The sequence below is a fragment of the Anas platyrhynchos genome, chromosome Z (genome assembly GCF_047663525.1).
Source record: "Anas platyrhynchos isolate ZD024472 breed Pekin duck chromosome Z, IASCAAS_PekinDuck_T2T, whole genome shotgun sequence".
NCBI lineage: Eukaryota > Metazoa > Chordata > Aves > Anseriformes > Anatidae > Anas > Anas platyrhynchos.
Window position 1 is genome coordinate 31,141,384 of NC_092621.1, and position 23,900 is coordinate 31,165,283.

Consider the following 23,900-nt stretch of genomic DNA (forward strand, 5'->3'; position numbering starts at 1 on the left):
GTGCATGTGTTGATCTGCTCGAGGGTAGGAAGGCTCTGCAGGAGGATCTGGATAGTCTGGACTGATGGGCTGAGCCCAACTGTATGAAGTTCAACAAGGCCAAGTGCTGTGTCCTGCACCTGGGGCGCAATAACCCCAAGCAGAGCTACAGGCTGGGAGATGAGTGGTTGGAGAGCTGCCAGGCAGAGAAGGACCTGGGAGTGATGGTGGACAGTCGGCTGAATATGAGCCAGCAGTGTGCTCAGGTGGCCAAGAAGGCCAACGGCATCCTGGCTTGTATCAGAAACAGTGTGACCAGCAGGGCTAGGGAGGTGATCGTCCCCCTGTACTCGGCTCTGGTGAGGCCGCACCTCGCGTACTGTATTCAGTTTTGGGCCCCTCGCTACAAGAAGGACATCGAGGTGCTTGAGCGGGTCCAGAGAAGGGCGACGAAGCCGGTGAGGGGCCTGGAGAACAAGTCCTACGAGGAGCGGCTGAGGGAGCTGGAGTTGTTTAGTCTGGAGAAGAGGAGGCTCAGGGGCAACATTATTGCTCTCTATAGGTACCTTAAAGGAGGCTGTAGAGAGGTGGGAATAGGTCTGTTCTCCCATGTGCCTGGTGACAAGACAAGGGGGAATGGGCTAAAGTTGCGCCGGGGAGGTTTAGGTTGGATATTAGGAAAAATGTTTTTACTGAGAGGGTTGTGAGGCATAAGAATGGGCTGCCCAGGGAAGTGGTGGAGTCACCATCCCTGGAGGTCTTTAAGAGATGTTTAGATGTAGAGCTTTGTGATATGGTATAGTGAGGACTGGTTAGTGTTAGGTCAGAGAGGTTGGCCTAGGTGATCTTGGAGATCTCTTCCAACCTAGATGATTCTGTGATTCTGTGATATGATATCCTTGTCTCTAAATTGGAGCGACATGGATTTGATGGTTGGACCACTCAGTGGGTAAGGAATTGGCTGAATGATCACAGTCAAAGAGTTGTGGTCAATGGCTCAATGGCCAGGTGGAAACAAGTGACAAGTAGTGTTCCTCAGGGGTCAGTATTGGGATCAGTGCTCTTTAACAACTGACATGATGACATGAATAGTGGGATTGAGTGGACTCTTAGCCATGTCCTCTAACTTCACTTCTATTTATGTATTTGTTTTGTTTTGTTTTGTTTTTTAATCTCTTAGTTTCTAAATAGCAGATATCGGTTTTCACATGATGTTTTGGTACTGATCCCTCTTTGGGCCAAGTATCAGCACTACCTTGTGTAAACAGATACTCCCTTAAAGCCTGGTTACATCATATATGTATATATATACAAATATATATACTTCACCAAGCCCAAAGTCTTACTAACAGCTAAGCAAAAAAGTACTTTTACTATCCCACAAAAATTGATTTGTTGCAAAAAGAGAAGAAAAACAGAAAAAAAAAAGAAAAAGATATATTTGAACTTTTTTTAGGTCTTCTACTTGACTGAAGGCAAAAAGATATACCAGTAGGCTTAGAAATAGGAAAGCCTAACAAATGCAGGAATCGTAGGGAGATTAAAAAAAAAAAAAAGTACCTTGGGAAACAGGGTTAATCATAAATAATACACCAAAGCTGTTTGAACAATTTTTACATGAAGTAAAAAGACAGACACAGAAAACCTGGGAACAAAAATTGGTTAATGTTGGACATTAGTGGGAACATAACTGGAACTTACATGTTCAATTCTGGGAGTCATATTTTAGAAAAGAAATTATGGAGCATGAAAGGTCTGAGGCTGAAAGATCAACATGAATCAGAGTTTCAGAGATCTTAATTATAGAAATCACTCAGGTGTGGCCTTTGATATACAGGCTCAAATAAAAGGAGATTGGAAACTATCTTCTTGAAATATTTTATGGAGGATCTCAAAGACTGCAAATGCTACCAAGCAGGGGCTTAAGCTAGCTAGTTACTGCTGTGGGCCTGTCATACACAGAAAAAACAGCAGCTTCCTCACCTTTCTCTCGTTTGCTAACTACATGAAAGCAGTTCCAAATATATTTAAGATCAATAAAATTGAGTTCCTGGTAAAAAAGGGTGTTTTTATAGAATCAGATTAAATATTTAATCTAACAAGCTATGTTGACAATTTATCTTATTTTACAGAAGCATAAGTAGACTCAAATAAGGGTTAAGCAGAAAACTGTTCATGCAGATTATTTTCTTAGATGTCCTTGTTTGTTTAGCAGTATCCTTACCAGTTTGCTAGTAGCTGTGGCTGAAAACGGTGTACAGGCATTATGCTCTTTCCAAAGTGTTCATGTTTAATATCTGTATCAGTGACATAGGCAGGGGGATCAAGTGCACCCTCAGCAGATTTGCAGATGACAACAAGGTGAGTGGTGCAATTGATATGGTAGAAGGAAGGGATGCCATCCAAAGGGACCTGGGCAGGATGGAGAAGTATGCCCACGTGAACCACATAAGGTTCAACAAGTCCAAGTGCAAGGTGCTGCTCCTGGACCAGGGCAATCCCAGACATGAGTACAAACCGGGAGAAGAACTCACTGAGAACAGCCCTGCAGAGAAGAACTAGGGGGTTCTGGTGGATGAAAAGCTCAACATGAGCCAGCAGCGTGCACTTGCAACCCAGAAGGCCAGCTGCACCCTGGGCTGCATCAACAGAGCAGTGGCCAGCAGGATGAGGGAGGGGATTGTGCCCCTCTGCTCTGCCCTTGTGAGGCCCCACTTGGAGTGCTACATCCAGGTCTGGAGCTCCCAGCACAAGAATGATGTGGACCTGTTAGAGCGGGTTCAGAGGAGGGCCACAAAGATGATCAGAATGCTGGAACTCCTCTTCTGTGAAGACAGGCTGAGAGAGCTGGGTCTGTTCAGCCTACAGAAGAGAAGTCTCTGGGGTGACCTCATTGCAACCTTTCAGTACTTGATGAGGTCTTATAAAACAGATGGAGAGTGACTCTTTGCTCAATTGGATAACGACAGAACAAGAAGGGGGAATGGTTTTAAACTAAAAGAGAGGAGATGTAGAAGTTAGGAGGAAGTTATTCACTCAGAGGGTGGTGAGGTACCAGAACCACTTGCCCAGAGTGGTTGTGGATTCCCCATCGCTGAAGGTGTTCAAAACCAGGTTAGATGAGGTCCTGAGCACCCTGATCTAGCAGGTGGCATCCCTGCTTATGGCAGGGGGGTTGAAACTAGTTGATCTTTGTTGTCCCTTTCAACCCAAGACATTCTATGAGTCTATGATTCTACGATTATATGATCTCAACATATGTGACTGCCTTCAAGGATGTCATTATGCTCAAAATAACTGGCCAAAGAAAAGAAGTAAGAAAAAGTCACCTAGTAAATAAAGAGGTTCTTACTTTCAGAGTGCTTGCTTTCATCAGGGCAAGATGTCACAAACAGAATCATCAACTATGCCATTGCTTCACTTATTAAGAAGAGAAAAAAAAAAAACACCCTTACAAATCCAGTGTTACGGTATTGCCCATGCCTGCCACTATACAAATATGTGGGCAAAGACCACCCCAAAATTCCCTTTGCAGTCTGTCACCAGGTAAAATGCAGTAAACTATTCCACTTCTCTGCATAGTTAGCTAACGCTAACAGGGTTTGCTGGCATTGTGTTCACCCCAAAATAAACTGAATTTCTGTATTCCTTGTGAATTAAAAACAAAATAAAAATTGTCAGAACTAAAGGCTTAAGAGACCTGCTTTGCTGACCCCCACCCTCCCTCTCCCCAGTTCTTCCTAATGTGAAGTACCTCTGAAGTCCTAACTGAAACGTTCATACATCCCCAGAAATGCATGGACAGTACTGCTATCAGAACTGAAGCCAAGAGAACTCACGTAACTCATATACATCATCTGTATTTCATGACAATTTCATGACTCAGAACATTATTGGTCAGCACAAAGGTTCTTCTTCTCGCTTAATAAAGGGTTGTCCTTCAGGTATCTCTTGTCTGCTTCACCTTTAAGCCATCTACAAACATTGCCCTTTTTCAGTTTCTGGTGAACATTACTAGGGAAGAGAACAGTAATGATTTCCCAAGGGAGTAACTAAGAAAATGCCTTATTTTTGGCTTGCTTATTTGCTTACAAACTGTCACAGTAAAAATCCTCGAAATTTATGTCCGAATGAAGGATACAACAATAACAAAACAGCCAAACAGCAAAAACCATCCTCACACAAGAGAATTACAAATTACATTCCTTTGAACTTGTTCATATTGAAAGGCTATACAGCTTTTTGTTATTGTTGTAGTTTGTTTATTTGTTTTTATAAATATAATACTCAAACATCATACTTTATAAGCAGAGAAAGTTAAAGAAAATTCAAATACTGCTGAGTCCCAGATAAGTTCCTTAGGTATCTGTTAGACAGGAGCTGATCCAAATCATTGACTTTCATCCGCAAATACCTCATTCAATAAATAGTGTAATTAAGTTCCTAAATGGAGGAAAGAGAGAAAAGTCTAGTCCATACAGCAGAGACATTTTCAGCTGATTGCCAGGCTAGTTGGTTCAAGCAGAGACATTAGAGAAGGGCAGCCATATGATGGGGCAGAGGAATGAACAGTCAGTGGGTTCGGTCCTTGATTCTGCCACTCACTTGTGTGGTTTGAGGCAAGCTAATTACTCTGTTACTGCTTCACAGTCCTATCTGTAAAATGAGATCATAAAGGAACAATTGAACAATTAATCCACTTTTAACAACTGCAGAATTTTTGCAATTACATCTTACATTCTGAATTACTATAGCCCATCATGACTACCTTCTGTTACTATGCTAATATGCCATACAGTAAAATACAAAGGAAAAAAAAATTAATACAGAACAACATACATGTTATTTCTTCAGACATCTTGGCAATGTTTTAAAACTACTATTTTGAAGTTGAAAACATTCATGTTTATGAGTCTTTCTAAGCAACTGAACCTGTTTCTGTGCATGCACATGGTAATGTATGCATGGAATTGAATAGCCAATTGATGAAGAATAGGCAGGAACAGTGTACAGAAAGCTGCTTGGGGCAGCATCAATTATGAGCTGAAAATATGTGCCTACCACTATCCATTTTAAACACAGAAATGTACTAGTTATTGATCAATAACTAGTTATTGATCATGAACCATAATAAATGTGCCTAAACACTAATAATATATTACCTGAGGTGAACTATATTCTTTCTTTTAGAAAAGCAATTTACATATTTTTGAGTATACTATTAATATTTTCATTTCTCCATGTTGTTCAAAATATAATGTAACATTTATATAATATATATAAATGTAATTATATAAATATAATGTAATGTAATGAATTGAACAAATTTGTTCCTAAATCTATCTGAGGAAACTGGATTTTGTTCCTGTCTAATGAAAAGTATTTAAAAAGTTTTGGAAGCTGGGTCCACCCTTCACCTCTTCACATCTTCCATCTCTGGCCCTGCTGCATTCATGTATTATTTTCCTGTAAAAGTGTATAAAAGGCAGAAAATGTCACTATTGAACATTTTTTTCTTTTTTCTTTTTTCTTTTTTCTTTTTTTTTTTTTTTTTCCATTTTGTAGTTGTTCTTCAGTACTGACCTGCAAAATGCCTCACTGAACTTTCTCTCTGCCCAACAATTGCATGAGATAGTGTGCTATCTGAAGGTTCAACTCTGTGTCTTCACAGTTTAGATGATAGCACTTCTGCATTACAGCAGAAATTGATTTTTTTTTTTTTTTTTTTAAGATTTTCTTTATCTGAAGTGCTAGGGCTACAGGTGGTGCTACTTTCTTTCACTCTCAGCCTACACAGAAAAGCAGTGTCATCAGTCAGTCATCAGCCTGTGATTTATAGCTTCTTCCACGCAACTCCACAGCTGCAGAATAGTCTTGACATAATTGTTCATTGTTCATTCATAATCAGGTAACTAATCTTTATAAGCATAATTAAAGACAGCAGTCTTATATGTAGTGATAAGTATAGTTCATGAGAGGTTGATTATTTGTAGCCTTCATAGAATACAAACACCTTTCACCAACCACATAAAGAGATAACTATTTGACACCAATTATATAATTTATTTGGATGTAAAAGTTCTCAATGTAGACTATATCTGGTACGTAATGGAGGGCCAAGTGACCAGGAAAATATCTTTGCTTTGGAAATGTAGGGAGTAGTCTAGCTTTTTAATCTTTCTTATTGAACAGTGATGGTCAGCACCATATTAACCTACTGAGCCAAGCTGCTCCCATGCTGGTGCAGTAACCAGACTTCACACTCCATTTCCTACAGGTTCAGACCCCACTTTGTCTACTTCCTTTGTTACTCCACAATCTTGGAACAGAGACCTCTTTTCTGTTAATCCTTGAATTGCACATTATTCAGATTTCAGAAGACACATTGTGAGAACACAAGCTAATAATTCATTCCTTTTCCACACCAACTTTGGATTTATAGTAAATGAGCAATTAAAGTTACCACTTTCACACTTGCCTTTTTTTTTTTTTTTTTTTTTTTTTTTTTTTTTTTAACTTCTGTGAAATTACTCCATGTTATGTACAAAGGCCTATACAAAAAATTCCTTTCATGTGAAAAACCCATGTAATTTCCTATGGATTGCTTTTCTGTCTGTGTGTGTCTTTTAATGTCGATGTTCTCTTAGGTGAAATGTAATGATTGTGATTTGACATTGCTTTGCTGGGGTTGGGGGGAGTCCTACATGATCTATTACTGGATCCTATGGCAAACAACAGTTGTGGGTTTTACCACCTTACCTCTCTATTTATTACAGTCTTTTCCCTCATTTTCTCCTCCTCTATGTACAGTATTATAACTCTTCCTCTTGAACCTTATCAGTACTTCTTCAGATCCTTTTTGTCCCTCTCTTTGCTTCCAGCATTAATTTTCATGGTTATGCTATGCTAAATTTTCTGCTTCTTATATTTATTCACCTTCAATCCTCCTCCTTTCTCTCTTCAGCAGAAAGATATGGCCACTTTTTCTCTGCACTGAAATTTACTTGTTGACAGACTTATCTTTGGTTAAATATGAGTTGTTGTTTTTTTCCTTGATGAAAAAATGTTATCTTTTTCTTTCATATGAGTTGGAATAAGAAATAATAATAATAATAATAATAATAATAATAATAATAATAATAATAATAATAATAATAATAATAGTTGTTGTTGTTGTTTAGGCCACACATTGAATTGCAGCTTATAAATTCAAATGGTATATTTTTTTCTCAAGTGTTTCTCTTCTTCCTCCAGTTCAGTCTGGATTTTGCCAACTTTCCCAAACTCTGAGTGTCAGGTCTTGTCAGCATGTGAATGGATGAACTCTGAGTTTATTGCATCCACGTAATGCTAGCCCCAGAAACTATTAGAGTTATTCAAGGAGCCAGCTACATGTTCCACAAGGTAAGAAGAAGTGATGTGCTTCCTATTGCTGAGCATAAATAAGGGTTAGTTTCAAAATCTGAGCTGACAATCAGAGCTGTGGTATAGCACCAGCAGGATGTACAAGAATGGCATCAGTAGTTAGCCACATCCAGCTGAGGTCAATCAGCAGCACAAAGACAAAATCAGTGGAGCTGCAATTAAGTTACACCACTTGGCAATGTACTGACTGTATTTAATTTAACAAATAAGGCACATATTCTGAATGCCTGGACGACTGCAAAATTCAAAAGGAACAAAAGGAAAATCCCTTTTTTCCTTGCATTAAATATTGTTCCTGCACTTGTATTGCAGAGTCATGCCTTCCTTGTCCCGGCAGATGAAGAGGAACAGAACAGAACACAGTTGACTAACTGTGTTGATAGTTTCTGCTGAGGTGGGCACAGTTCATGGGATGAAATACTCCTGGAGGAGGAGTTTAACTCTGTGAGCCACTACTCCTACCCTGAATGGCTCCCAGTTATATCATTAACTCATGTCCTGGTCCTAAAAGTCTAACATGGGTCCACTTACTGCCAAAGCACTTCAGAGTTTGATTGGTAATTGGGAACATCCTCTCTTGGTTAGCACTGAGCTCAAACATTGCCATGAAGTTGGGTGTGGGGGAATGCTCTATTGTGCCACCCCAGCCATAAATCACGTACTTTACTGCCTTCAGTCATTAAAGAATCTTTGGCAATATTCAGTGTAGGCAAACCCACCACAACCTTGGGCACATTACAGTTTGTATCACTTTGTTCTTCCAGTATCAGTTACCCCTTTAATTTGTATGGATACTGGGTGTGTTTCTGTGGAATTAGTGGGTGCTCTTGAACACCTGCCAAGACCCAGTCCACAGATGACCGCAAAGCAACTCTTATAGAGTGTATCTCTTCTCAAGTGTGTGGATTTTCAGATGAAATGTCCTGGTTTAGGTGTTGAATCTTCCTCCAAAGACCATTTTTTTTCCCAAGTAATGTGGTTTTTAGTTATCAGTCAGCATGAAGAGTGAGTTCTGAGAAAGGAGCTGTTCAAAACACACTGAAAAGGAACAGTTCCAGCACTGATGATTATGCAGTTTAAGGTGTTCCTAGGGCTTTTCTGAACTGCTCGCCACGTTGACAGAATGACTTACATGCCAATGATATTCCTTATGAAAATAAAAGGTATGACTGTAATCAAAGCAGATTCAAGGTTGAAAGTGGATCTGTCTTCTCCTTTGTGAAACATCCATATTTCTGAAATGTATTATTGAAAGCTATCCTCATATGGATGGATGTAGACAGATGCATTAGCCGTTTCCCTGTAATCTGAACTAGCTGTTACCTCAGACAGCTCTGATCTGGAAGCCCTATCATTTTATTACAGAAGTTCCCTGCCTGGTGGCTAATTAGACCTGCTCAAAACAAGGTGAATTTGTCTGTTTGCAGTATAAAGTTAGTGCAGAGAAACAGCTTCTGAACTCAGGTTGCCTTACATTTGATCAGCCCAGACTGGGTGGGCAGAAAAGTTCTGAGCCGTCTCTGCTTCCTCATATATTCATAAATTCCCTAAATCTGTATGGAATCTTCAAGGCACTGAACAGAAGACTCTGCTCCAGGTGCTTGAAAAACTCCTGAAATCTTTATATATCTGCTTAGTCTTCAGGAAGAGATGCTGTGTCAAATTACTTTTTTTTTTTTTTTTTTTTTTTTTTTACACTGACACATGCATTTCAATTTTAAACATACTGATGTATGAATTAGAGCAATTCTATTCTCCTGAAATTTTTCTATCCTATACCATTTAATGTCAAAGCCAACCATTTGAAATGCCTTTTTTAACATATCTAACAAGAACACCTTTTATTATGATGTTACATTTAACTTCTTCATATTACTTTTATAATGTGTCATTACACGTGCTAAGGGCACTATATCGAATTGTAAGAATTCTTGATCTGACCTTAAATGCACAGAAGTTTATGGTAACGACTTTTGAAAATATGTCTATCTCTAACATTACTAATTTGAACACATGCAAAACACCCCTCTGAAGCTCATCTAAAATGCTTTAGAGAAGTGTACTTTTTTTTTTCTTTTTTTTTTTTTTTCTTCTTTTTCTTTCAGAAACTTCCATGTTGTATGGGCCCAAGAAAAACAAACTAAAAACAAACAAAAAAAAGCAGCAACACGATATCTCCCAAACACAATAAATACATGAAACATAATTTCTACCATACCCTCTTTAACTCTGTCTGAGCACGCAGAAATGAGGTTCACAAGAAAAAACTCTGTTTAGGAGTCTATTGCAATAGTTTATGTCTCCATTTCCTGTGGTCAAAGTCAGAAAGCATGACCCTTTGTTCCAGAGAGCTGCTAGTGAGTGATACCTGAGGCACCTGAGCCTTCTCCTCTTCCACTGTATGAACTTTTTATTTTATTTTATTTTATTTTTGGAACAGGAGACTGAACTAGAGGAATTCTTCTAACCATAGTCTATACGTTCCACATCTATTTATTTTTAAAGTCATTTTTTTACGGTTGTAGTCTTGGGCACTTTTAACACTGCATGATTTGTAGCTGAAAATCCAAGGAGGATGAACTGTATCTCCTTGAGTTCCAAGATATGCAGATTCTTCAAATAAAAAAAATGGTATATTTTCTTTAGGTTGTTTTAGCATGGTTTTTAGTGAGAAAATACTGCAATGTGTTTAGTTCTTGATGTTAGTAAACAAGAACCTGAACAGACCATCCTTTTTAAAAAACCTGTAAATCTGTTTTGCACATGCTGCTTGAAGGGGTGAGCAGCACAGGATTCCAAGTTAGAATATCATTACTAAAAACAGTTTTAATGTTGGAATGTTATAATTTCAGCAACATACATTGCTAGAAATGAGGCTCAGAGTAGCAACTTGGTAGCCTTGGTGTGTGCTGCAGACACAATCACACACAAGTAGTTGTCCTTGTGTTTGAAATAGGATGTTTTTCAGACTCCAAAGGCTGTGAAGGATTACCATGCAGGGGACATTTACAGAAGAATTAACTGGAAAGCATGGAAGAAAACTGCTTTTTTAAAAGGGCACTAGGGGATGGAAGGGAAGGTGAAAGGCTTTCTATCCAGCTCTTACAGGACATGTTTGCATAGATGTCATCCATTCATACCGGTAGCTATCAAAGAGAATAAGGTTGGATGGGGCTTGAGTAAACTGGTATAGTGAGAGGCATCCCTGCATACGGCAGGGGGGTTGGAATTATGTGATCTTCAAAGTCCCTTCCAACCCAAACCATTCTGTGACTCTATGATTCCATGAATATTTTCATGAAGATCTTCATCAAGTATTTCAAAACAATGTAATTTGAATAACCTTCATAGTTTGGATGATATGATAAGCTCTTTCAAAAATGCCTGTGCACTTCTTGCAAAAATATGTTTTCCTACACTTCATAAGACTGATACAAAAAAGGCAGGAGCATAAGAGGGGAGGCCTCATCTACTAAGTTGGAATGCAAATGTTTTTCAATGCATGGAAAAGAATCAAAGGGCAGGATCAGAATAGGTTGACAGTTGACTATTTTCTTTTCAGAAAATTCCCAACACTTCCAGTTAGCTTGAGTTTAAGTAATGGCACTAAATCTAAATTTATTTTATTTTATTTTATTTTATAAAATTTTAAAATGAAATGAAATAAAATAAATAATAATTTTATATAATAATAATAATAAAATAATTTCGTTTCATTTTTAAATTTTATTTTATTATTTATTTTTATTTTTATTTATTATTTATTTTTATTTTTATTTGCTTTATTTTGTTTTGTGTTATTTTATTTTATGTTATTTCCTCATACACATTGCTATGCTGAAAAGTCCATGTTTTGACAACAAAAGTTGCAGTTTTTATTTTAGTGGTCTCCCACTCTTTCTTTCTCTAGTTGAAAACCACATTTTAATCAATATACCTCAGAGAAATGTTCCAGCTTCTGTGAAACATTTATTTCAATGAAAATATATTTAGCTGAAAATGATCCAATAAGCTCTAATGAGAACCACATAAAATATTTCTGAACTGGTGAGATCATTAGTTTGCTCTGAGGTAGATGATCTTTTCCCCTTTATTTGTTACATTCATGTCTCTGACATTTGGCATTCACTATATTCTTTCTCCCACAGTGAGATTTAAAGTGACACACTTCAGCCTAACTTTTACTCCCTAAAATCTGGATTTTTGTTTTCTCTATTTTGGTATGTAGAATCTTTTTTTTTGCCTGGAGCTTTTCTTTCCAGTGTCCGTCCGTCCTTCCTTCCTTCCTTCCTTCCTTCCTTCCTTCCTTCCTTCCTTCCTTCCTTCCTTCCTTCCTTCCTTCTTTTTATTTATTTATTTATCTATCTATCTATCTATCTATTTATTTATTTATTTTCTTTTCCTGATAGCTTTGACATCTTGGCTGCTGAATTTGCTTTGCTTCTTGCAGAGAGACAGAAATTAATTAATCTACTTTCCTAATTGCACAATCAAAATAAATGATGTTCACAAATTATAAGGCACAGAAATTGCATGTGCATTTTGGATGCCTAGATAATGTCCAACAATAAATTGTTTTCATATAAATTGCATGCTTAATTAATTGCTTTAAAGTGTTCATGTATTTTTTGTGCAAATACATCTATGCTTGCAATTCATAAAAAACCAAGACAAATTAAATTGCCCTTCCACACACAAAAAAATATTGCTCTTGGTGTATCCTGTCTGTGCTTGGTCATCTGCTTTTTCTCCAGCCATGACAATAAATTTGGATGAGAGCCTTATACTCTAAATTGCCACTGGGTATCCAACAGATTTCATTTTCTCCTGAATTACTGACATGTGAGGTTGTGCTGTTTGGTTAACTCAAACTCATTGTAATATGCCTGATACATAAAAATCTTTTGGCTTTGCAGTAAAATTGCCATAATGAGAAGCAAAGAATAAAATAAACAGGCTACAGAGGGAATGAGAAAAATGTATTTTCGGATTTGATTTGACTACATTTTTGGGTAAATTAGTAATTTGAATTATTCATTGGTAGCTTAATCCTACAACTGTGTAGTCTACAAATATCCCTAAGCCAAGTTTACATACTAGTTTGTCTCAATGGACAGAAGTTAGTTTTTGAGAATTACTGAGGCAGTCAATATCTGAAAATGTGCTGTGTGCTATCTTTTTATTAGTATTATTATTTTTAATCATCAGAAGGTCAAATGATATAAAATGTTCTGTTAAAACAGGTATTTGGCTTTGTTTCCTGAAAGAAAACTGCATAAAACTGGAAACAATGCTACAACAGATTTTTGAATGACAGATGTTCTAGTAACCCCAAACTGCTTTATTTATTTATTTATTAAATTATTTAGTCTTAAGAAACTGCAAGATAACAGTACTTAAGTTGTCCTACAAAGACAGCTAAGCCTTACAGACTGATTTCTGGATTTACTGTTTTTCATTTTGGTTAAGGAAAAACAAGAATGTGTCTGAAGTTGCTGTGCTCAAAATTATCTTGTCATTCTGACTAATGCGTGTGACTCCTACCACAGAACATTGTGTGTACTCAGCTCAGAAAGGGAAACATAGTCTGTACTCTTCATTTAGGACTAGGCTTTAAAAAGACAGGGTTTTTAGATCACATAGACATACAGAACATGAAATACCTCTTGAGATTTTCAAGTGATTTCTTTCCCATGCTTTATATATATATATATATATATATATATATTTACTTTTTTTTTTCCTTATCACTACATGCATATGCCACTAAACTGGAGAAGATCAGCTTGCAGCATTCTGCTAAAACAACAGAAGCTTCTTTTGCAGCTTGACTGGCTCTTTCCATATCTATTGCTTCTGCAGCTGCTGTCAAATAAGCAGCTGCTCCCCTCTCATGCTCTGCTGCTGGAGCTGCACCTCCAGCCTTGCTGGCGGCTCAGGTGGTCACACAGCTCCTTAGCACGTCAGAAGCCATCTCACGGCTGTGGCCCTTTCTGAAATGACTGCACACAAGGTCGCCAGAGACACATGTGGAGCCGGAGCTTCTGAGGACATTGGACTGGGAGGTTTTGGGCACAGAAGTGTGTTCTGCAGTACAGCAGGTGCTGGCAAATGCTGATGCACAGAGCAAAGAAGGTAGAAAGATGGCAAAAGAGATAAATCAGGCTATAGGTAGGACTCTGCTCTGTGTTAATCCTTACACGGTTCTTTCTTGATCTCCTTTGTCGGTGGAATTGACCTCTGCGTTTTGACATACCTGATGTTTAAACTAAGCCAAGTCAATCCAACCTGAGGACATTTGTGATTGGGATGTGTTTGGGGTTTTGAGCCTGCAGTCCATTATTTAAAATCTCCAATACAGAAACAATCAATGCCCAGCTGTTTGAATAAGAGAGGATTTGGTTCTTCAAGCATATTGTAAAGTGTTTCAAGGAGAGAGAAAAGCAGCAGCCACAGAGGAATGAACTCAGTGGAGAGATGCATTGAGAAGGAGAAGCTGCTAGCAAAACAAGAAGCTGCCAGCAAAACATTGTCTGATAATAGCAGATATTGAGAGTATGCAAGAAATTGCTTTTATGCAAGCTAGAATAAAGTCAGGAATTATGGTCACCACAAGAGTACCTTTATAGCATTAATGCTCAGGTATTTGTGACTGGGTAGTAATAGAAAAGAATATGGACATTTTATGAAGTCCTGGTCAGTCTTAGATTGATGTGCACTATCCAGCCCAAGCTTTCAAATACTGTAGGAAATTCACATTACATTTTGAAAATTATAACCAATATATAAGTTAACTTTCCCACAACTGACAGTGACCTTCCAAGGGCATTTGTTATGTGAGGGAGCTTTCTGGTTTATTGTGTTATAAATGAGGTCTCAACTCAATCTGAATTTTGTAATATTTATAAAACAAATATTTCTAAAAGGTATAAAAGGCAAATAAACAGCATTGGGTGTGCGGGGAGTCTAAGCTCCACCAACAAGCACACACGAACATCAAACATTCCAAATATACAGAACATTGCTTTACATACTAAAATCAAGTACGCCTATACATATGCACGATCAGAAAAGGTAACAAACAACCTTTAAGTTCCATGACTTAAGAGTCTCCATTTTCCATTCCTTTTCTTGATTACTAACAAGTCTTGATTTTCCATTCGTTTTGAACAATATGTCTTGCTTTAAGTTTTTAAGCAACTCGGTCTTCAGGCCTTATGTATCCCGTTCTTCCCAGATCAAAGAATAGCATATCCATCTCCTTTTGAAGGCCAATAGGGCCTGGGTCAAAAGGCACGTTCAGGTCACCAGGGGGTGTAACAACAAAAGCTTTCAATGGCTGTAGTGGCAGAGGGGCCCATGGCGTAGCAGTTGGATCAGTAAACGAGCCCACAGCTCCCTCACTGTCTGGCAAACCACACGTTTCTGACTGTGGTCCCACATACGTCTTTAAGGCCTCAGAGATTGCTGCTCGCCAGGTGCCAAGCAATCCCACTGTCATCTTGTCGTTTTTTGTAGCAGAGTCCCACCCCTTGACCTCAATTTGGTCCCATATTTCAGGATCATAAACTGTCTGATTGTTAATAAGGAGAATAAGCTGTAAGGTTACCAGGACACTCTTTGTTCCTAAGGATGTATGATTCCCCATAAAGCACAACTGCTTACCAGCAAGAGGCAGTTGTGTGCGTGGGTCCGCTTCTCTCAGCTTGAGCTTCTTCTCTCCAGCTCCGGTGCACCCATTTCCAGTGACTTTCAGTGCGAGCTTCTCTGAGTGGTTTGCTGAATTTGGTCGAACCTATCTTCATGAGGCAATCAACGTGCCTGTTCCCATCCTGGTCTCCGTTCTGCCAGCTTGTTCCTTTTCATTCCTTTTTCCTGCTTCTTTATTGATGACATAACTTCATCACATCGTGTTGCCTTCCTTTTTTATCTTGAGGGCAGGCTCCCCTCTTATACACTTCTGTCCACAGCAGTTCTTTTCAAAGCAACTTTTCATTGGTCAAACAACTTCGAATAAAACAACAACAGCAAACACCCAGAAACTTCCATGCCTTAATGGCTGGAAAACAAGAAAACAGGTGGAGAACAAGAAACCAGAGACTGCATGGAGTCTCCTGAATCACCCTTCTTTGTTCCCTCTAAACTCTTTCACAGTCCTGATGGCCTCATCGTTAAGAGTCTAATGTTATCTCAACCACAGGGCTTTCCAAGCCCCATGGCCACACTCTCAAATCTCCCCATTCTTTATTAATATCGACCATTTTCTCGACACGAATTACCACTCCATATATAACAATTGGCTGAAGCTGAGACAGATTTCCAGCTTCCTCAGCTTTCAGAGATTTAGTAACTTTTACAGACACCCCCCCCCCCCCTTATATATATATATATATATATTATATATATATTTAGATATATATTTTTTAACATTTAGAGGAAAAATACATTTACAATACTAATTGTGATGTTAAAAGTATATTTAAAGTGAAATTTGTAAAATGAAATATGGACTAATACTAAATTAAAATAAAGTTGCCTAACAATGGATTACAAAATTCTTGTTAGGTTAGATCCTGGAGCCCATCTTCCTGTGCAGTTTCATGCAGTAGAATTGGTGTTCATGTGCTTGAGATGTCAAATGAAGTGTGGCAAGTGAGAACAACCAGGAGTCACTTCAGAAATGCATTTTTGACTTGAACTAAGATCGTAATGGAGATATACTCTTAGTTGTTATTTCATGTTGGTCTCAAAGCCCACTGCATTTAGTGCCAGCTGAGTACCTGAAACTGGTAATTCCCAGTTTGAGACTAGTCTTCTGAGACCAGTTAAGAAGTCACTGGCCTCTAGATAACAGTAATTCCTTCCTTCCCATCTATTTCCCTTTAACCCCAACATTAGATTAAGTTTAAACATTCCAATGTAATTTAAAAGAAGACTGCTTTTTATGTTTGAGGTTATAATGACAAATGTAAGTGAAGATAACAATTTCATTGGCTTAATCATGCACATCCTAACCCATAAAGTTAAGTGCACGTGAGGTATTATAAGCAAAGTTATTCCAGCTTTTCAATGAATTTGAGGAGCCACAGTCAGACCAATGTTAAGAATTTTCTCCACAAGTGTTTCTTCATATGCCCATAACAAAGCATTTGCTGGAATTAGAAAGAGTTGCAAACCTCCTCAGTACAATTTACTCCTTGCACTATAAAAATGGGAAGCAAAAACTGCTCCCTGAATTTGATGTGCCATGGGATGATAAATGTGATTCTAAGGCTTCATTCACCCCTGAAAATGCAGGGCTGGTCTGAAAGACTAGATTCAGGGTTTTCATTTAAGATGTTTTAGAAAATCACCTGTATTGTTGGCCAGGAGCCATTTTCTTCCAATGACACCATTAAAATGTTGCACTTTGCTGGACACTTTTGGATGGGCCCCTAAAAAGGACAGCAGCAGAAGCACAGAGCTTTTTGTCAGGTGTGGCCATGCTTTCTGGATTGGTTCTAACACTCCCTGCAGCATCCAGCAGAAAAGATTATTGCTTTGCCTTTGGTTTTGAGGACAGTGGTCTTATTGATTACTGCTCCTTGGAGCTTACCACCCTCAGTAGATTGTACTGAGCAGCTTGATGTGTTTGGCTTGTAAACATCTCTCGGCAACTACTTAGGTGGGTTTTCCACTATCCACGGTGCTCCCTGCTGCCTTGGCTGTGCTGCAGGTGTACCTAAGCTCTCAGCTGAAGAACAGGTTTGAGTTTGCCTACCACAGCTTCAGTGTTTGTAACACAGATACTACCTGGCAGTTTACAGCTGGATTTTCCCCCTGCTATCAGAGCTCAACCATAGCACAGGTCTGTCCACCCTGTTGAAATGACTGTTTACTTGATGAAAAAAGCAGGATATTTGGCAGCTGACTGTGCTTGTTAATAGCAATTTTAAACTTTTTTCTCAGAGTTATCACCACATTTAACTCTGTAGGTGCAAGAGGGAATCACAATAAGGAATATGTTTGTTAAATGCCTGTGTGTTTTTACTTTCCCAAAGCCAGAATAAAATAATCAGAATTTTGATTACACAATTAATAAGGTTATATACGCTCCAGTTGTAAAAAATTAGTGATGAGCAAATTCTCTTCTTCTTCTCTCTCTCTCTCTCTTTATTTTTTTTTTGTTTCCCCCATGCATTAATAGTGCTTTAAAATTAGCCCGTATATCACATGGTAGCTCAAATATCTGTAACTCTGGTTCTAAAGTAATTTTCCCTAATTGTAAGAGTGATTCTGTTAGGGCAAGTGTATATGGAGGAAGCTTTCTTTGCCAGCAGTGCTGACAAGCAAGGACCAGTTGTTCTCTCATTTCCCATTGTTGAAATCTGTTGCAAGTCAGAGGTTTAAAGTAATCTCAGAACAGTGTGGGAGTGTTGATTTTCAGACTAAACTGTTAGTTTTTTTTTTTTTTTTACTAATGCAGTTATTCAGATGGTAATTTAAGACCTGAATTACAAATAGAATTAGAAATTTGCATACCAGCATACGGAGAAAAATAATCAGAGCTGTGGCCTTAAATGCATGTCTGAGAATTTATTGTGACTTCGGTGGGACTAAGTGCATACTCAACATTGAATGCCTTGCATAAATGTTGCCAAATAGGTATCTCTGTTTTCTTCTTTTGGAGAGGAAGACAGTCCTCAAAGCAGTAAATACATAGGTAAATAAAGAAATAAATAGAGCGAGAGGAGGACAGGGATTGGCTATTTTGTTCTTGCGAAACTTTATATTAATTTCAAACAGTTGTTAATGTATCAGGAAGGGAAATTCAGGTCCAATCTGTCTGAAATTGAAAGGGCATTGGATTTTTTTTTTTTTTTTTTAATACAAATTAACAAACTAACAAACGAATAAATAAATATTCCTACGCTGTTGCAATTAGTGTTTCTTTGTTGTGGGAGAGAGATTATTCTCAAGGTTTACTGCTCTTGTTAAGAGAGCTGGTAATAATTTGTTAAATGGAAAGACTGTTAGAAGTGTTGATTTCCCTGTTAAAAAGCTCATTTAAATTTCCAGAAGTCTATGCAGGTCTTTCTGGGTCATCAAGTCCATTCCTCTGGCATTATAGGGAAGCCTGCTACATAACCATGTTCATAAAATCTTTGTTATAAATGAAGTCTCAACTCAATCTGAATTAAGTAATATTTATAAAAGAAATATTCATAAAAGGTATAAAAGGCAATTAAACAGCGCTGGGTGTGTGGGGAGTCTACTCTCCACCAACAAACACCAAACATTCTAAATATACAGAACATTGCTTTACATACTGTAGTGGGTTTACGTGGCAAGGTTTTGGTAGCAGGGGGCCATAGGGGTGGTTTCTGTGAGAAGGATCTAGAAGCTGCCCCATGTTTGATAAGGGCCCCACTGCTGATCAGAGCCGAGCTAATAAGCAATGTTGTTTTGCGCCTCTGTGAGAGCGTATTTAAGACAGGGAAAAAAAACACTGTGCCACACAGCAGCTGGGAGAGTGAGAGGAGTGAGGAACAGCCTTGCAGGCACCAAGGTCAGCAAAGAAGGAGGGGAAGAGGTGCTCCAGGCGCCAGAGCAGAAGTTCCCTGTAGCCTGTGGTGAGGACCATGGTGAAGCAGGCTGTCCCCCTGCAGCCCATGGAGTACCACGGTGGAGCAGGATTCCACACTGCAGCCCGTGGAGGAGACCACGGTGGAGCAGATGGCCCTGCACTGATGGAGGCTGCCGCCTGTGGAAGACCCCTGCTGGAGCAGATTCCGGGCCGGACCTGTAGCCTGTGGAGAGGAGACCATGCAGGAACAGGTGACCTGGCAGGAGCTGCTGCCTGTGAGGGAGCCAGGTTGGAACAGTTTTCTCCTGAGGGATGGACCCCGTGGTACGGACCCATCTCTGGAGCAGTTCTGGAAGAGCTGCTGCCTGTGGGAAGACCACGCCGGATCAGTTCATCAAGGACTGTATCCCATGGGTGGGAACCCACAGCACAGGGGATGAGAGTGACCGATAAGGAGTGGCAGAGAAGAAGCGCTGTAGACTGACCATAACCCCCATTCCCACATTCCCCTGCGCCGCTCGGGGGCAGGAGGTGGAAGAGGGTGCATGGGGGGGGGAGGGGGGGGGAGAAGGTGCTTTTGGTTTCTTTCCTTTGTTTCTCACTTCTCTAGCTTGTTAGTAATAAGCAATGAATCTTACTATCTCCTTATGCCGAATTTGTTTTGCCCGTTACAATAATTACGGCGTGATTTTCTCATCCTTATCTCAACCTTTGAGCCCTTTTCATCATATTTTCTCCCCATTCCTCTTTGAGGAGGGGGAGTGAGAGAGTGGCTGTGGTGGGGCTCGGCTGCCCACTGGAGCGGAACCACGACACATACTAAACCCGAATATGCCTATACATACGTACTATCTGAAAAGGTAACAAACAATCCTTTAAGTTCCCTGACTTAACAGTCTCCATTTTCCATTCCTTTTCTTGACTACAAACAAGTCTCCATTATTGATTCCTTTTGAACAGTATTTCTTACTTTAAGTTGTCAAGCAACTTGGTCTTCAGGCCTTATGTATCCTGTTCTTCCCAGATCAAAGAAAAGTATATCCATCTCCTTTTGAAGGCCAATAGGCCTGGGTCAAAAGGCACGTTCAGGTCACCAGGGGGTGTAACAGCAAAAGCTTTCAATGGCTGTAGTGGCAGAGGGGCCCATGGCGTAGCAGTTGGATCAGTAAACGAGCCCACAGCTCCCTCACTGTCTGGCAAACCACACGTTTCTGACTGTGGTCCCACATACGTCTTTAAGGCCTCAGAGATTGCTGCTCGCCAGGTGCCAAGCAATCCCACTGTCATCTTGTCGTTTTTTGTAGCAGAGTCCCACACCTCGACCTCAATTTGGTCCCATACTTCAGGCTGTTATATATGGAGTGGTAATTCGTGTCGAGAAAATGGTCGATATTAATAAAGAATGGGGAGATTTGAGAGTGTGGCCATGGGGCTTGGAAAGCCCTGTGGTTGAGATAACATTAGACTCTTAACGATGAGGCCATCAGGACTGTGAAAGAGTTTAGAGGGAACAAAGAAGGGTGATTCAGGAGACTCCATGCAGTCTCTGGTTTCTTGTTCTCCACCTGTTTTCTTGTTTTCCAGCCATTAAGGCATGGAAGTTTCTGGGTGTTTGCTGTTGTTGTTTTATTCGAAGTTGTTTGACCAATGAAAAGTTGCTTTGAAAAGAACTGCTGTGGACAGAAGTGTATAAGAGGGGAGCCTGCCCTCAAGATAAAAAAGGAAGGCAACACGATGTGATGAAGTTATGTCATCAATAAAGAAGCAGGAAAAAGGAATGAAAAGGAACAAGCTGGCAGAACGGAGACCAGGATGGGAACAGGCACGTTGATTGCCTCATGAAGATAGGTTCGACCAAATTCAGCAAACCACTCAGAGAAGCTCGCACTGAAAGTCACTGGAAATGGGTGCACCGGAGCTGGAGAGAAGAAGCTCAAGCTGAGAGAAGCGGACCCACGCACACAACTGCCTCTTGCTGGTAAGCAGTTGTGCTTTATGGGGAATCATACATCCTTAGGAACAAAGAGTGTCCTGGTAACCTTACAGCTTATTCTCCTTATTAACAATCAGACAGTTTATGATCCTGAAATATGGGACCAAATTGAGGTCAAGGGGTGGGACTCTGCTACAAAAAACGACAAGATGACAGTGGGATTGCTTGGCACCTGGCGAGCAGCAATCTCTGAGGCCTTAAAGACGTATGTGGGACCACAGTCAGAAACGTGTGGTTTGCCAGACAGTGAGGGAGCTGTGGGCTCGTTTACTGATCCAACTGCTACGCCATGGGCCCCTCTGCCACTACAGCCATTGAAAGCTTTTGCTGTTACACCCCCTGGTGACCTGAACGTGCCTTTTGACCCAGGCCCTATTGGCCTTCAAAAGGAGATGGATATGCTATTCTTTGATCTGGGAAGAACGGGAGACATAAGGCCTGAAGACCGAGTTGCTTAAAAACTTAAAGTGAGACATATTGTTCCCGTGACTAGCCCTGTAATTCTCCTGTGTTTTTAATCAAGAAAAGGAATGTAAAATGGATACTGTTATAAGTCATGGAAATACGGGAGCACTTTAACCAGGCCAACTATGCTCCCCTAATCATGGACATTGATAGTAGTAGCATGGACATTGATAGTAAAAGACTTAGAGGGTTGATTGTTGCCTTTTCTGATTATACATATGTATAGGCATACTCGAGTTTAGTATGTAAAAGCAATGTTCTGTATATTTAGAATGTTCGATGTTCGTGTGTGTATGTTGGTAGAGCATAGACTCCCCATGCACCCAGTGCTGTTTACTTGTCTTTTATAAATATCACTAAATTCAGATTGAGTTGAGACTTCATTTATAACACACTTAAACCTGCTACAACTGCTTTAGGGTTCATGGCTACTTTGTATTTTTGACAAGAATGTTTTTGGGTTTCCTTTGCCAAAGCATATGTGTTAATAACCTGAGAAAGTCCAGAGTCCTACCTGGGCCAGCGCTATCTGTTTTGGGAAAAGCATTGCAGTTGGGTCCTTATCAAAGATGCATTCACGGCAACACTTGCACTGTCAATGACAGGACACCTCCTTACTTACTGCCTTTACTCTGGTCTTAAATCTGTTGCTCATGATTGAGTTTAGCATCCTTCTGAACATGTTTTATCTGTCTCTGACCATTTGCTTGGCTACCAGCTCCAGATGTTCACAGTTTGTTGTAGAAAGACCATTTTTCCCTCTGTGCTAAACTGGTCTTCTGCCAGTTTCATCAAGTTCCTCTCATGTTTTATTTCTAAACAATTTTTGTGAAGTATTTAACAGATTTGAAAGAAGAGAGTACTGCTGTGAAACAGAAAATAGAAGTAAAATGCTTCTGAGACATAGCTATATGGAAACATACTTTTTTCAGATTTTTAGAAATTGTCAGGGCTTTCCAATTTTTTCCTAGATGGTACAGCTTCCTCAACATTAGGTTCACTTACATACATATATGCACAACTAGAACATGCGGTGGGTACTTATTCACCAAGGCTGTTTGGTTGTGAAGCAGTGTTAGCAATTTCCATTACCACTCTGGTGATAACCTAAAATTGTTATAGAAAAATGCAAGAATTTTTTTATTTTATATCTTAAGACATGCTACCATGGCATGAAAAGTTAGAAGTCATAAGGCATCTGGTACGAGAAACTGATCATTCCCTTCTTTCTTCATGTCTTCACACTCCAGAAATACCTATTCCAGAGTACACCATTGTTTTTAGGAATGAGCAGAGTTTTAAAAGAAAGATACAACATGTAAACAGCACAGCAATAGAATGTAAAGTGACTTCAACACAAATATATTTGATTATTATTATTTTTTAAATTTCTTTTTTGATTTTGGATAGAAAAAGTTATATAGAGATCTTGGGAGGAAAAGTAAAAAGGTAATTATTAAATAAATAAATACATAACATAAAATAAATATGTATATAGTAATATCGAATTCTACTTACATTGAAATATTCTGGGCTTGTTGTGAAAAATACCCAACAACTGGAAGGCATTAGATTAAATCAAACATCATAGGGAATTCATGGAGAGTAATTTTAATGTAATCTTCCTTTTTAGTGGGGAAAATACAGGAATACTAGCTAAAATTACTGGTTTCTTTTTTTGAAGTCTTTGTTTCACCCATGACTGGATGCATCTGGAATTGAGAAAAAGCAAGAATAAAAGAAAATGATGTCATATTGAGGTGTGACTTTCCATGAAGCAAGGAAACCCTCAGGAAGGGGAGGGCAGGTGAAAGTGTGTAGGAGGTGGCCAGGCATGTGTCTTGGCAAGTGGAAGTAGTGTTAGATTTGTCTCTGCTGAGTTGTCTCAGATGTGATTAACACTGTGTGTGTGTGCATGCGTGTGTGTGTGTGTGTAAAAACAGCTTCGGGGAAAAAATAGCCTCAGTAAATGCTTATTTTTATAAAAAAGTCTGGAACAAATTATCACATCTGTAGGAAATAGCTATACATTTAAGAATGTTGGTGAGTGTTGATGCAGTCCTAGGGGAACTTCTGAAAGACAAGCTTAAATAGATGCCTAAGATGCCTAGACACAGTTGCCATAATAGACCAAAATATAATCATTTCCTTTTTGAATCTTTCTCAGTAGACTTCAGTTCACCTTACACTTACTAGTGATATAATCTTCACAGAAGACAGTATCCTGAATAACTGTTTTTAACCTATTTATCTTTCAAGGTAAAGTCTTCATCTCACAGGGGCTTCTCACAGATTTGGTTAATGCACCTGTCAATCTCACAGTTCTTTCTCTGCTGCCTAACACTTTAACTGTTTTCTCTTTAAGGGAACACTGATTGTATTTAGAGATCTTAAAATCCCAAAAAAAGAATAAACCAAAGTCTATTGTAGCACATCCAAAAAATCTGAATTTCTTTAAAGCACATTTTAGAA